Below are 15,762 nucleotides of genomic sequence, written 5' to 3'. Positions count from 1 at the left end.
TGATAAAAATATTGTACTGAGAGAGAGCAATATAATATAAAATTCAAATGTTACAGTTGATCCATTTACAGACTTACAAGGGAATAAAACTAGGACTTTATCTTCAGTCATTCTCCATTCAAATATCCGTCATGAGTCGATAATAACTGGAAAATTGATCTTTTTTTATAAAAGTAGAATGAATTTTTCAATAAACTAAGAATTGAGTGATATAATCTCCAGTGACGAAGAAGAAAACCAGTGATGTATTGCTCCAGACGCTTTGCTTCTCATGCCGCCTGGCATTCATTGTTCATATTTTAATGGATTATCAACGTACAAATCATGCACCCTTATGAGCATCATCAGCCAAAGGTATGCAACCATGTTTGATGACTGATTAAGAGTACCATTGAATCCTATGGAACTGTTCACACTTTCGCAGACTGCAAATGAATGAGCAATCTCATAAGAGGCGAAGGTATTGATTTTCGACCTTGATAAGATAATTGAACTTTTTTGAAGGTTGAGAAATGAATAATGTTAAAAGAAAGTCACTAATAAAAATCAGAATATGTTAAAAATTGATCTTGTTCCATCAATTTTGTTATTTTTCACAGCAAAGGTTGTTAAAATTTCCTACCGTCAACCGTACAAAAATTGTCCAATGGAAATTGGAATGGCTGCGTTCCTCCTCATCCCTCCGCAATAATAGACGTTGTCAATTTGTCAGGTGTTTCTTAGAAATATCAATAATCGATTCTCATCCATGATCAGCTGTGGACAACGTTGATCAACTCTTATTTGGCTACGCTGCTCTCATCTGTCCCAATTTCCATCGGACTATTCTGGTGCGGTTGACTATGATCATGTTTATAGTTTTTGTCATAGTCATTCAATTCCAGTTGTTTCACAACCATGAAATAAAGCTGATTGTAGAATAAATAAACATATGATTCTCATTACAGCATATTATACAGTAATAAAATCATATGTTTTCTTTACAGTCGAGTATGTTTCCTATTTCCGAATTTGGAACAGAAAACTAGTACAAAAGCCGCCTTTTAGCGCTCCATGTGGAAGTTTTGTCAACTACAATCAAGAAATTCCTGATTCGAAACTTGTAAACTACGTTATGTTAATAGAATGCATGTAGTAATGTCAGCACAGGCAGGTAATGTTTTCTGTTTCTCAATTATTATTTTCTAGATTTTTATGACAAAAAATAGTGTTAGTTACTTGGACGTGAATGTCTTTTGCAGTGCTCGAATGAGATTTTAGTCTCGGCTAACGCCTCGACTAAAAACATCATTCTCGCCTGCAAAAGGCCCCTTCCCGTCCTTGTGGCTTGAGATACTATTTTTTCATGGTCATTCAAATTAAGCTGTTTTCCATACGTCGAGCCGGTAAACAGCTGATTGTGAGACAAGAAACATATGATCTTATTGCAGCATACTGTACTGTAATGGAATCATATGTTTTCTTCAAAGTATTTCATCATTTTTCCTAGTTCCGAAATAGGGAATTTCTCTGCTTCAAACCAAGGTACATAGAGAGAAGCCAAGACATATTGAAGATTGTTGAAAAGTTTGATCTCTTGCTGCTAGCCTGAGATGATGAAAAGCTGATGTGAAAGAATCACACTCATGCTTAAAACTAGCGTTACCAAACAAGTGTTGTAAAATACTATTCCGATAATCAATCAATTGAGCATTTATCAATCGTTTTCTTAATAGTATAATAATTTTTTTATAAAATGACAAAAATCAATGCTTCGATTCTGACAACATATATATGATTCCTTCAGTCCTTCAGAAGGATGAAATCTAGTACTTGATATTTGTGAGAAGTGTTACTGATAAATTATGTAACCTTGGAGCTAATGAAGATTTCTTATTTGCTGTACTCATTGGCTAGTTCCTCATTGCTATTACTTATTATGGCGTATTCAGATCTGAGCTTATATTTTGAAATTAGGATGGATAGATTATTGCTTGATATCGTTGAAGAGAATAATTTAGAAGGAATGAGTCCTATTTTTATGTTTGGAACATCTTTTTTTCCAGAAGTCATTGATTAGTATCGTTTGTGTTCAAGCGTAACCCATGACTGGAATCCAACCTCTGCTCGATGCTCGAATAATCAGGTAATGTGAAGGCTTTTATGCCTTTTTTCTCACTCCATCTCTTTTTTGACCTGTGCCTATCACTTCATCCCCTTTCTCTCCCATAAGCCCCATTTTCTCCTTGCCACCAAAAGTGTAGGTGCCATTGTGCAATGGTAAACTCTTGAATAGTGACAGAAGAGAGCCTCTACAGAGTTTCCGCCGCCACTGCGATTGACAGTTGTGTCATAGAAAGAAAAGGCAAGGAACAAATCTTTTTTGTGCTCAAAGAAAAAAAGAACAAGAAAAACTAAAGCCTATAGAAAAATGTATGAGGGGTGCGAGTGATAGGAAAAGATAGAAGATGCCTGATAGAAATGGAATCCTCTATTCGTTGGATTGGTGGGGGGGGGGGGAGTGTAAGGCTTGTAGGGACGCACCAGCCCTGGCTTGGGGAGAGCATCGGCTTTTAGACTAATCGAATGAATGCCCATAGGAAAAACGGAAAATAAGACATCGAATAAGATAGGGAACATTATTCAAACAAAGCTTGACCCATGTCATTTTTACCAGCTTAACGGCTATAAGCACTCTTATCTAAAAGTAATCTTCATTTCCGAATCAATTCAACTCTAATGATATTATGAATGTTACTTCCTACCAGAAACTCACTGTATTTTTCATAACACTTAAATACGACTATTGGAATGAATCAGCTTCAAAAAGTGATTGATGTAATTAGTGGATTTGGATGAATATCTTCATTAGAAATGTAATCACTGATTCAATAATTCTTCATTGATAAATTCGAAGGGATATTTTCGTTATTCAACACTCGTTAATTCACCGAACGTAGTGAGGTCTATGTTTTAACTCGGATTTTCTTTTGTCTGTCTGTATGTAACGCGATTAAGGTCAAACGCGTTGATAGAATTCCATGAGATTTGGCAGGAATATTCCTTTTTCAACTGCGCGTCGATGTATACACAAGGTTTCTTGAAATTTTGCATTTTAAGGATAGCGCAATATGAAAAGAGAAGGAATTCCTCCATACTCTGATATCACTATATATATATCATCTACTTTGAAGATAGGAGTAATCAGACTATAGATTCATAATTAATCAGCTGACAAGTGGATTATTCATTGCATGCATTACACAGATGTCTGGCCGTGTCTATTAGACATGGGTAGATAAGGTAGGGTTTCAATATTTTTTATGATGCGTGCCCATCAGTATCAATATTTTCACATTTGAAAAACAAATTTAATAGGTGATTGAAAAAAAGATTAAATGCTGAAGAAATTATAATATTCTTGATTGAAAAAATTGATTTTAAAATAGTTGAGAAATATTTTTATCAGATCGGAAGATTATCACGAGACTGGATAAATTTTCATATGGGATACAAATTCAAACGTGAACTGAGTTTATTAACATAAGTGAGTTTTTTGATCTTGGAGAAAACAAATAACAGTTTTTAAGAGTAAATTATGATTCAACTGAATCAACTAGTACAGGTGACACTACTTCTGGATGGGAAATCTGCGTGAGGTCTACTGTTCACAGAACTACAAATAATTAGTGGTTAATACAGTGGTCAAAATGAATGAATGAATTAATGAATGATTACATTTCTGACACCAGGAATATTTTTAGAATTGTAATGAGAAACTAATGATTTTTGCAACGATGCATTTTCAAAGAAATCAACTGCAGTATTTTAAAATGATTCTTCATTTCCTTTGATCATGAGTCGAAATTGTTTTTAGTTCACAATTCAACACATAATACAATCAGTTTGAATGATTATTTTCGAGAATGGAATTGTTGAAACCAGTCAATCAACTACTGAGCAAAAGTGATAGTTTTTCTAGTTTTGCAGATTTGCGAATTGTTTTTAACGGTGGTGAAAGAGAAGGATGCGGCACTTCCAATACAGTGTTTGATCTTTGCATTCGATCTCATTACAGACGAATCAATCTTAGTTGAAAAACTAATACAGATCAATAATTTCAGTCCTGTATGTTCAATAGCAGTTGAAACCAAGTTCAAATCAATCCAGAATTGAATCAAGGTATTATCGCATTTATTATAATGCGTTTCAATTAGTTCGGCAAATGGTTTAAACTAGGATTGAAACTTCGTCGAGCAAACGGGCTTTTGTATATTATGCAATTATATATTCAGTAATCATGCTTTCTGAGAACACTTCATCTGTATTCAAACAAGTAGAATTCTAGAATGGAATTGTGTGATCTTCTTGAAGAGAGTTTCAAATTGCCGCTCATAAAAAACCTTCATGTCAAAATTACAATAAGACAAAGATTGTACAAAGATTTCTTCAAAACAACGAAAATGATAAACACTTCAGAAGTGAATCTCGGATAATAATGCTCAGAGAAGCAAGTATGATGAAAAGTTTTGTTTGAGGGAAATTAACAGATCATGTTATATTGGAGAGTGAAGTTGAGATGAATGCTTGAAAAAATTTTAATTCAACTTCCGGTGGAGAAGCAAAGAAGGGTTGTTTGGTTGTAAAACTAAACCTAAGGCATATTTTGGTGGAAAGAAAAAGTATTGTTTAAGAAATTGAAATGCTCACTGCGCTTTAAAAGGACGATAAATTGGCCGGAATAACATTGAAGACCAGTTTTCGCTTTGCTCGCTGAAGTCTGAAGCCAAAGTCAGTTGAAGCTTGAAGTAGAGAAGTCTTGCTTCCGCATCGCTCTCAAGTTCAAAAACAATAGGCTCCCAGCAAGAAAAGTGTGAGCCTAGACTCTTCAAGAACAATAGCCTGCAAAATTAATCCAGTAAGGAAGGAGAAAGAAAACCACTTACTCAAAGACAGATGAGATTCCTTGACTTGAAAACGGAAAAAGTGGAATCTGGATTGAGGGATAGAATCTTCGCCTTATTCAAATTTGTACTCACAATGAATTTCCACATCCAACTACTTTACAATCTTCTTAATAATTGTAATGATATATCCTCGATTCAGTCATTCATCAGCATACCGGCAGGTTTAGCCAACCAATCTGAATAAAAAGACTAGACTATTTTCCAACCACAGATTTTTATCTATTAATATCAACAATGAATCTCTGATTGGACAATATCTAGTATTCATCGAATATGAATAACTACCAAAATATCACCTCGACAACTAATCAGAATGTGTAACAGACCAATATCTTACAAGCATGGTTAGTTATGTCTGTGAGTTCTAGAAATTCTCAATCTCTGAATTCACTGATAATATAAATGAACTTTACCTCAGTTTTTCTTTTTTCACATCAGTTTTTCTTTTTTTTAGATAGAGTTGAAATGGTCCATTATTCCAATTATTTCGTGTTTATGGAAAAAGTCATCAGCATGATTTGAAAATATTTTGCTATCTTCTAATTTATCATTCTACTCAAATATAAAATAAATTCGAACGATCTATCAACTCACCAATGAGCATCCTACTCGTATAATAAAGTATGATATCGTACTATATCAATACTACTTGCTGTGAAGAATTTTATCACTCACTTAAGTTTCGGAGGATTCATGAACATGTAATAAAAAAATCTGTTCAAATCAGATAAATTTTTCATCGTATTAACAGATTATTTTGAATAGAGTTTGAAGATTAACTCATTCATGTCTATTTATTCAAGTTTGGTGATGTTCAATCTTGCTGGGTAAAAAACGTTGGTTGGTTGACAGATTAGCCGGAAGAAATACTCGTAGGTCTGGAATCTAGTGAGTTGTTCTTAAAGCTGGTGTAGTATTCGCCTCCAAAGCAAGAGAAGGGTGAACGTTTAATGCGAGCTATTTATTTGCTCCCCCACTTCACTCGACTCAATCCAGATAACGTTACAATATTTGGGCGCCGGGAAGTGTAAGACGGGGTTTAATGGGCATGCACCCAACTTTGGCGGGGTGTGTCTTATCTGGGTTGTGTGTGCGTTGCTGCGGTCGCCACAGAAGGTAGCCAGCCTGCCGCACAATCAAAGCCCTCATAATCTCCTCAGTCTAGAGTCTACCAGACGCGTCTTCAAAGAGTAATCAGATAGCACCTTCGCTCTTGTTTCTAGGGGCTCTCTGCTACTGTCCAACCCCCATTATATCCCCTGGTGGTCGGAGCCCTTTTAATAATCGCTAATGATTCCTCCCACATCCGACTACTGTCTTAATGACGAAACATTGTCATTATCATAATGAACGGCATCGGCTTTTATCTTAGGCTCTGGCTTAATGATGGAACGTCCTCCTCAACCAGAACGTTAGGCCTCCTCATTTTGTAACTGAAATCTCATAGCGATTTGTAGCCTCGGAACTGAGCTATCAGAGTAAGCTACATCCAATTACACCCAAGCATGATATAAGCGTATCAAACATCGGTGATGAAATAGAGCTCTTACAAGAATAAATTCTATTGTTTAATGATCCCAAGTTATGATAATTCTGAATATGGATACATCACAGCCAGATTGAATTATCAATTCACAAAATGCATTCGAAAATTGTACGAGTAGGGAATAAAGGAGGTTCCAAAAAGATTTCAATCCAAGGAAAAATTATTAAAATCATGTACAGTTGAACCTCGTTTACCCGGACCCCGTTAACTCTGAAGTCTGGATAACACAGATCAGTTTTTGGAGAAGTAATTGTCATACATGACATCCAAACCTATTCAATTTTTAAAATATAATTTTGTGAATTGGAGATCTGGTCGCGGATTCAATTATTATTAAATGTAATTGATAAAGCGAGAAGATCTCCATTGTACAAAGATGAAACGTGTATTAATTTATCACGTTTCGTGAAGGCAATATTATGGTTTTTAGCTCCATGCTATACAAACAAGAGTGAAATAGAAAGAAAAAATAAAAATCTTAGTACCCTTTTTGAAATATGTGATTAAATATTTCAAAAAGGGTACTAAGATTTTTATTCTTCTTTCTATTTCTATAAAAGTAGCCCTGTACAGAAATGAGATAATCAAGAGTGAGTTGACCTTTGGTCTGTGAATCAAGGCTGCATGTGTTTTTCACATAAATAGATTTTGAATTTTTCTTTCGAGGCCCGTATTCCTTGAACTGTGTGTGAAGTTAGTTGTTGAGTTAAGGCATTGGTTACCTGAAGGATTCTGTCTTGTGAATTCAATTACTGTATATGCTGTCACAGTCCGGGCAGTTTCATCATCATCATCTTCATACAAGGATTAGGCTCTATTGGCCTGTACCGGCATCCATTTCTTCCCTGGTCTTCATATGCCTCGTTTTCCTTCGGGTTTGTACTCCCATACTAATATTGGGAGCCTATTGGATAGCATTCTGAATAAATGAGTAGACCAATTTTCCCGATATTTCTTCAGAATATCCAATAGCGGTTCTACATTCAATTCAGCTCTTATGTTGACATTTCTTATTTTATCCAGTCTACTACAACTTTTTACCGCTCGTGAAAATCTCATTTCAGCAGCTTGTATACGAGATTCAGTTTGTCTGTTTAAAACCCACTCGCTACCGTATGTTATTAACGGTATCGCCATTGTTCTGTAAAACTCCAGCTGGGTATCTCGTTCGCCTTCCTATAGCTTGTCTTATAGTGCCACAGACCGCACTGACCTTTTTCACCATCTTCATCCTCATCGAATGAAATGCGGCATCCCAAGTAGCTGAAGTCTCTCACTTGATCTAATGCTTGATTGTCTACCACGATTTTTGATCTGACTGGCCACTTTTCCCTGAATGCCATTATCTTGGTTTTTTGAGGTGAGATTTTCATGCCAAAGTCCGACCCAATTTCGTTTAACTTGAAAAGAGCATATTGTAGTTTATCTTCCAGTTGAAAATGATCACAGTGTCGTAAGCACATAGTAGAGAATTCATAAAGACATTATTGCAGAGCTCTATCCCTGCCTCAACATATCGATTCCAAATTTCCAGAATCTCGTCAGTGTATATATTGAAGAGAGTAGGCGACATTGGGCACCCTTGACTTTCACCTTTATTCATTTCGATTTTCCCCGTTTTTCTATTATTGCCGGACGTGATAACGATATCTGTATTGGTGTATGCACCCGCAATTGCAGCAACAAGATGTTGGGATATCCTTTTACGAGCATTATGTCCCACAATTTGGCCCTTGAAACCTTGTCAAATGCCAATCAATAAACGCCATGTGAGTTTCACAATATTATATTCACGATTTTTCTCAATGATCTGCTTCAAGGTGAATACAGCATCCATCCATCATGATCTTCCTCGGCGGAACCCCATCTGCTCTTCTCCTATCAGTGTTTCTGCAATAACTCTCAGGCGTGTCAGGATGTCAGCATATAACTTGTATGCAGTGTTCGAGAGGCTTCTTCCACGATAATTCTCCGGGTTAGCTCTATCCTTTTTCTTGTGTATCGACACCACATTTGAGGTAATTTTCATTTATTGCATCTCTGATTTCACTATTCCAAATATTCAATCCTTTCTGGTTTTGACGCTCTGTGCCAAGTGCTTCTGTGGCTGCCTGTTTGATGGCTTTCTGTAGATTTTCCCATTCCTCATCTATGGTGTCCTTTGTTGGCATTCTAGATAGGTAGGTGTTCAATCGATTTTGGTACAATTGTTTAACACTCTCCTCTTGCAAAAGACCATCCTTGAAAACCTTTTCTTCGGTTGTTTTTCTTGGAGATGATGAATGGTACTATTTAGCAAACAAATCGATTTTCCCCACCAGCAAATAATGATCAGAGTGGATATCTGCACCTCTGAAAACTCTTACATCTCTTACTTGCTTTGCCAGTCGCTGATTCACCAAGATATAGTCGATTATTGATCTACTTCCTCTAGCTGACCATGTATAATTATGGATATCTCGTTTTCTGAAAAATGTGTTGGTGATTTTTAACTGATTGTAGGAGGTAGAATCCCGGAGCTTCTCACCATTTCTGTTCGAATTTGCTTCTCCAAAAGTGCCAACACACTTGGGTATTGGATTATTTCCTACTCTCCCATTCATATCGCCCAGCATAAGAAGATCATCTTGTTCTTTTATACCATTAACAACCTGTTGTAGCTGAGAATAGTACAAATCTGTTTCTTCTCTTTTCCTTGGGTCTGTGCTGTCCTCAGGAGCATACACACCAATAATAGGAAAGTGTCCTCTGTAATGTTTGATTCTCACTGTAATTATTCTGTCACTTATGAACTGATAATCTTTTATTTTTGGTTGTAGATCTTCGGCTATGAAATTGGCAACTCCTTGCTAGCTCTCTGTTCCTTCTGTACTCCACTGTATATAACGACATAGTTTCCAGCATATTTAGTTCCTGATAGCTTCATTTTTGTTTCTGTTATAACAGCTATCTTTATACCGGAGTTCTCTAGAACCTTTGCTTGTTCGATTTCTTTTGAAAGAAGTCCTCGCACATTCCAAGTTGCTATTCTAATTGTCTCCATTATCCATTTATTCGTTGTATTTGATGTTCCATTATTTTTTCCTTAAATTCCGGTCCCGATCCGAGGCTAAATTATTAAAATCATGTACAGTTGAACCTCGTTTACCCGGACCCCGTTAACTCTAAAGTCTCAGTTTCCCCGTTAACTCTAAAACACAGATCAGTTTTTTGAGAAGTATGGTAGATAATGACTTTAAAACTCTACTAACAATAATCAACGGTTATTAGTGTTCTCAGTAAAGAATACTTGGATTTTTCTATTAAGTATGCTGTTTCCTTGTACATATTCAACATTTTCCTGGTAACCCAGATTTCCGTTAACTCAGATCGTCTCCGGTCCCAGTTAGTCCAGATAATCCAGGCTTTACTGTAGGCCTACTTCCATTTATAAAGAAAAATATAAATGTTAAATGCAAACATCTTGGAATCATCAAGAACTCATCGAACGGTGACTACGATATGATGAAGTTTCTGTAATGATATTTAACTTCGCTTCACAATGTTTATTCATAATATAAGTAGTTCTATGTACACAGATCTTGCAGGCAGGAAGCGCAGGTGTACGTGCATGAGTAATTAGACGCGTTACAAGGACGTAACGAGAGGCAGAGTCACCTGTGTGATACAGCTGCAGACACCTGCACACTATCAGATCGCACCATCAACAGAGGTTTCCGTTGCACTGCTACTTTGTCCCTCTTTCTATAGCTATGTTTGTTGACTTGACTGTGGTATTTTGTAGCACACACCCACCAATGATTGTCGGTTCAGCTTGCGGTAAATATTGTGCGCTGGGCACCAGTGTATATTATGTACTAGTTCATGCCACCTAATAAACACGCAACCAGCAGTCACTCTGCAGGTATGACTGTTTGACTGACCTGACTATTCGCTTCTCAATATGATGTCATACTTCTCATTGCTCATGCTAGCTTTTGTTCATGGTATAACATACCGTTGACTGGCTAACCATACAACATATTCTATTGTAACAAAAGTTACATTCTTTCATTGAAGTCTAATTTTATTATGAGCGTTGCACACAATGTGAATAAACAGGTTATAATATATTTTATCTCATGAATAGATTTGTCAGACTTCTACAAAGTACAAAGCAGCTCGAAAGATTTAATATAAATAATTTATTTCCTCCATAGTTTCAGGATGAATATGTAGCATCATCAAATAATGTGACACAAAATAAATAGACCAGTCTAGGCCTGGGGCCTTTTTTGGATTTGTATTTTCAAGTGCAGTTGTTATATTTCCCATTGTAAAGAATGGAAGATTATTTGTGGTTGGGTCTTTCACTGTTTCTAATACACTGTCGACTATTTTTTTTTTTTTAAGTGGGAGGTCATGTATAGAGTCATAAATCAATTTGAAACCTCAATTTCATAGTACAACCACTGACAAGAATCTTGTTGTACAATCTTGAGTCTGTGATAAAACATACTGATAAGAGAATCAATCATTCAGTTATAATTAAATATTGTATGAAGGTATCAGGTTTTGATACCTTTGTGAGAAATGGATAACTTTCATAATCTCTCTTTATATTCTTATCAATAATGTTTTATTATCATCATCAGTAATAATGATTCAACGATAATATTGCATCCTTAGGCAGAGGATAGAATGTCAGCTCACTGAAAATTCAAACTAGATCACAGCAAGAGTGACATATTCGTTAATAAAATATTAATGGATATGGGTATGTGTTATTTTGTTCTATCAAAAACGTGGTGTTGTGTGTTGACAGTTTGAGTGAAGCGGAAATGCGTCGGACTGGTTCACTGCTATTGAATGAGTTGGAAGGGCACAAACTCTCCTGGCTACAAAAGGTCTTCATTATCATGATTTCATTGCAATTATCAAGTTGTAGCTCGACTGGCACCCCGGGGGACCTGTGCACTAGGCCACTGAGCCACTGAGCCACTGAGGCACTGACGCACTGAGCCACTGAGGCATTGAGGCACTGAGCTACAGAGACACTGAGAAACAGAGGAGTGTGCAGAGAGCAGCGAGACTCCACGCATCTTGCACGCAGCGAGCAGCTTGCTCTGCGCTCTCTGTATTTTCCATGCTGAGCTGCTTGCTTGGTCTTCCTTGAAATGTCACGTAGAGTCTATAGGCTAGTCAGCTTCCCTCGCTTCGCAACACTCGCTTCCAATATCACCTTTGAATTGAATGAGATGTCTCGCGTTCAGTATAAGATCCCTGTAATTCTTATACTTCCTACTTGAATACATGAACATCTGCTCCAGGTTTGAAAAGTTAGCAAAGAGAACTATTAGTTGCTGCTCCGCCTGAGAAAACAGATACATCCCACTTTATTAGTTTGGTATACCTGTTCTTAACTACTCTACTACTTTTTTATAAAAAATAGTCCAATATTATTGTGTTGTGTTATTTGTTTGAACGAGCGTTAGCGAGTTCTCACTTTTGACTTACTGAAGGCCTAAGTCGTTGTCCGTCTGTTTAAATGTTTTACAATAACTTTAGAAAGAATTGATCAATCAGCTTCAAATTTTGAAAACGTACTCTTCGAACCTTTTTACAGGTCAACTTCCTTGGACAACAAAATTGACTCACTCCTTCGTCCTTTTTCAGGATATATCAAATATAATTGAAGATGCATAAGAAAAAAAAATTAAAAAAATAAATTGTAATTTATCATTCAGTCAATTGAAGAATTCATTGCATGCAATTACAACAGTTTTTCCATCCATCAGCCGAGGCTATTAATTTTGGAAGTTATGACACAGACAGACTTCCTTGCGCTGGCACATGATTTCAACTGGTTAAATTTAAAACATAATTTACAACTTTTACATCATCTCGATACAGAATTTCAAGAGAAAATGAATGGCAAAAACGGAAAAACCGCACATTTATATCTCAACCCATATCGGTTTGTATTACATGACCACCTTCTTATTTGAAAAATGAATTTGGACTCATATGTGAGACAGAGATGTTGAAACAACAGAGTGATTTTTCATTTCAAATAGGATCCCCAATGAAACCCACTGTCAAATAATCATTCTTGTAAAAGAAATAATTAGCTGTTTCCGTAATTTCAAAAGGGTTTTAAAGATTACAATACAACAATTCTTGAGCGAGTTATCCAACATTATTTATTAGTTTTGTATATTCTTTTTTCAACTACTCTACTATGGAACATTCTAAATAATCTGGATCTATTATGTTGCGTCATTCTATATTATTCATGGAGTCGATATTACAATCCGTATTATTCTAACTCACTTGCCTTACTGTTTCTTTAATTTATTCATCTAACCGAATTCAGAGAAAATAATAGACATAACTGAGAAAGTTTCATAGGTGGCTGAGTGTGGACATAAATGAATATATTCAATAGAGATGTTGCTTTATCATAAATCAAGAAAAATAATACTACAAAATGGAAAGCTACTGGATTTGGTTGAATAATAATTATTATTTCACTTGAAGACTACTGCTTAAAAAAATTAGTGAGTCTTTTTTTTTGTTATAGAGTAATTATATTTAATTCTAGTAGTTATATATTTCAATTCTCTGTATTATAGAAAGCTGCATTTTTCACTATTGACTGTTTCTGCAACCACTAAACCGGATAGGCTTTAGAAACTTCGATGAATGTGGAAAATAGTTTTCAAATAACTTATTCATGATGAAAAAAATTTTTTTTTCAGAAGAGGCTACTCTTTAGTCTCCCATTGGTAGCGTATAATATAACGGTAGACTATAAGAACTATCCGATTGTTTTTGTCTGAGTTCAACGTGGTTACCATCCTGGAATTTCTTGTTCCAAATAATCCAAAGTGATGAATCACAATTCTAAGCATTAATCGTTCGAGATTGAAGGCCACATATGAAATAAATTGTACAGGGCATTTAGATGGAAGAATGACAGATGGCTTCAGCTCCGATATCGTGAAGCAGGTATTAAGTGAAGAGAATCGAATTGATGGAACTGTCCTCCAAACATCGACAACTCCATTTCTCATTCCTTCATACATTGAAATAAATCCAAATAGATTGTTTGTTATCAGCGTTCATTAAGTTTGACACGACAATTTATCCAGATAACAGTACGATGCACCGTAAAAGGTCAAACTGGATTATAACTGACCTCAAGAAGAAGTGGTCGAATAATGAAGCCTACCGGAGAATTATGTCGGTTATATCAATCACAGAATTAACCCTTTAATTTTTGTGGAGCTTGAAGCTTCTTAGAAGTGGAATACATAACTTAAATGTCTTCTATCATTTCCATAGTGCTTGAGAATCTATTAACGAGAGATCCATTATGTTCTCACGATATACAATATTGATAAACGAAAGTTTGATTGTTCATATTCCTTCCTTGTTTCTCTTCCCCAGTTATTTGTATCCTGGGTAACATAGAATTGAAATGTATACACTGAAGTGGCTAGTAAGTAATCCCAATAATTCTTAAATTGGAAAGGTATAGAAGACTTATTAAATGTATAGAAACACATATCTCAAGACAAATTTTTGTAAGTTATTTAACAAAACAGAACAAGTTTCGACTCTTTTATGATGTTTGTAACCACTATAACGTTTTTCCTCCATAAATTCTTCGAAGAATATACAGTTACATCCAAGGGAATGGCCAGTCTTTGGGGAAACATCCCTTATAATATTTTACGTGAGAGCCCTCCCCCAACCCATAGCAATCACAAGATGAAGTACGAGTATGCATGAGAATGCGTTCTGAGCAACATGTAGGTTTTTTATATTCATACAGCCTTACATAGGCTAACATATCGGTAGTTCTAGTTTCACCTCAAAATATTTCACTATATCCAACTCCCCAACGAACTAAACAACTTATTGGTATATATACTGTGTAACGTATATCGAGGAAGCTTTAAAAAACTCGTCATAATTGAGCCAAACTCATAACGTGATTATTGAAAATCTTATTAGTGGGAGCAGAAAAAAAACAACAGTTAATCCATAAATCTTACCGGATCCTGTGCAAACCTCCTGTTTTCAAATTGTAATATCCTTGAAATCACTCAGTTTTTAGAACAAAAAATAGGTTCTCTGGTTTATATGGATGCTTTGTGTGATAATAATTCTCCATGGAATGACTTATGAACTTTTTTCGAAATGTTTATAATAAGTATAACATTTGCGATTATTAGAATAACTATAGTGAGGTTCACGTTATAATTGCAGTGTTTGATTAGCAATGGTATTTCTCTCCTTGTCTATCAAAGGCTGATAGCGCTATCGATCTTGCTCTGCTCTGTTGCCAGATCGTCTTTTGAACAATGTAGAATTAATAATTAATTAACAAAATATCTCATTTTAATTATGAAATTATTGAAAAGTATAATTTTATGATTAATAAAATATTATTGATTATTTCAAACGAGAATGAACAGTTAATATTACATCAATAAACCTGCATCAGCTACCCTTTATTGAAGGCATTGACAAGACAGAGGATCGGCAACGTTGTTCTGCTATCTTTCTTCACTGCCATTATAACGTGGACCGCACTATAATCACATTTTTCTGCATTTATTATAATTCCTTAAGTATGAATGTATCGTAGTTTTCTTGAATTGAGTGATCTAAATTGATATATTGCATACTTCTAAGTACAGTATCCAAACACCAAATTTTATCTACCAGTTACACACACATCGTTTGTTGAACGTACGATTCTTTGCCATCTTATAAATTCTATTAGATTGAACAAATGATGTTTGTCGGATCCCGATTGATCTAGTAGAATTTATAAGGACTGCAAACACCGTCCAAAAATCGATATGTGTGTAACTAGACTTCGTCACGTTATGCCAAAAGTATTCAATACGTATTCAACACAATTTTGTTGAACATTGATTTGCAATGAAAAATGTAGTTCTCTACACGAGCGTGACGTGAGACGTGGGTTGAGATTCTCAGGTTTAAAAATAATTCAACACCAAGATAATAACTACTGTGTTAGGATACTGATAAAACTCTTTTTGACTGGCTGATGAATGTGGTCTATTTGGAGATTTCCCTTGGGTGCTCTACAAACAACTTTGCTGCTGCCTATTCCATGTGAAACTGCATGTTTTTCACGATTTTTCTTTGAAACTTGATCATGGATCATCATCAGCGAGCTTATTAGGCGGGGTGAGAAACCTCTAATAAATGACTGCACATTATTTCTAACGTGACTCATTTATAGTCGTT

Source organism: Nilaparvata lugens, chromosome 2 (genome assembly GCF_014356525.2).
Source record: "Nilaparvata lugens isolate BPH chromosome 2, ASM1435652v1, whole genome shotgun sequence".
Classification (NCBI taxonomy): Eukaryota; Metazoa; Arthropoda; class Insecta; order Hemiptera; family Delphacidae; genus Nilaparvata; species Nilaparvata lugens.
Note: the sequence above shows the minus strand (reverse complement) of the source record.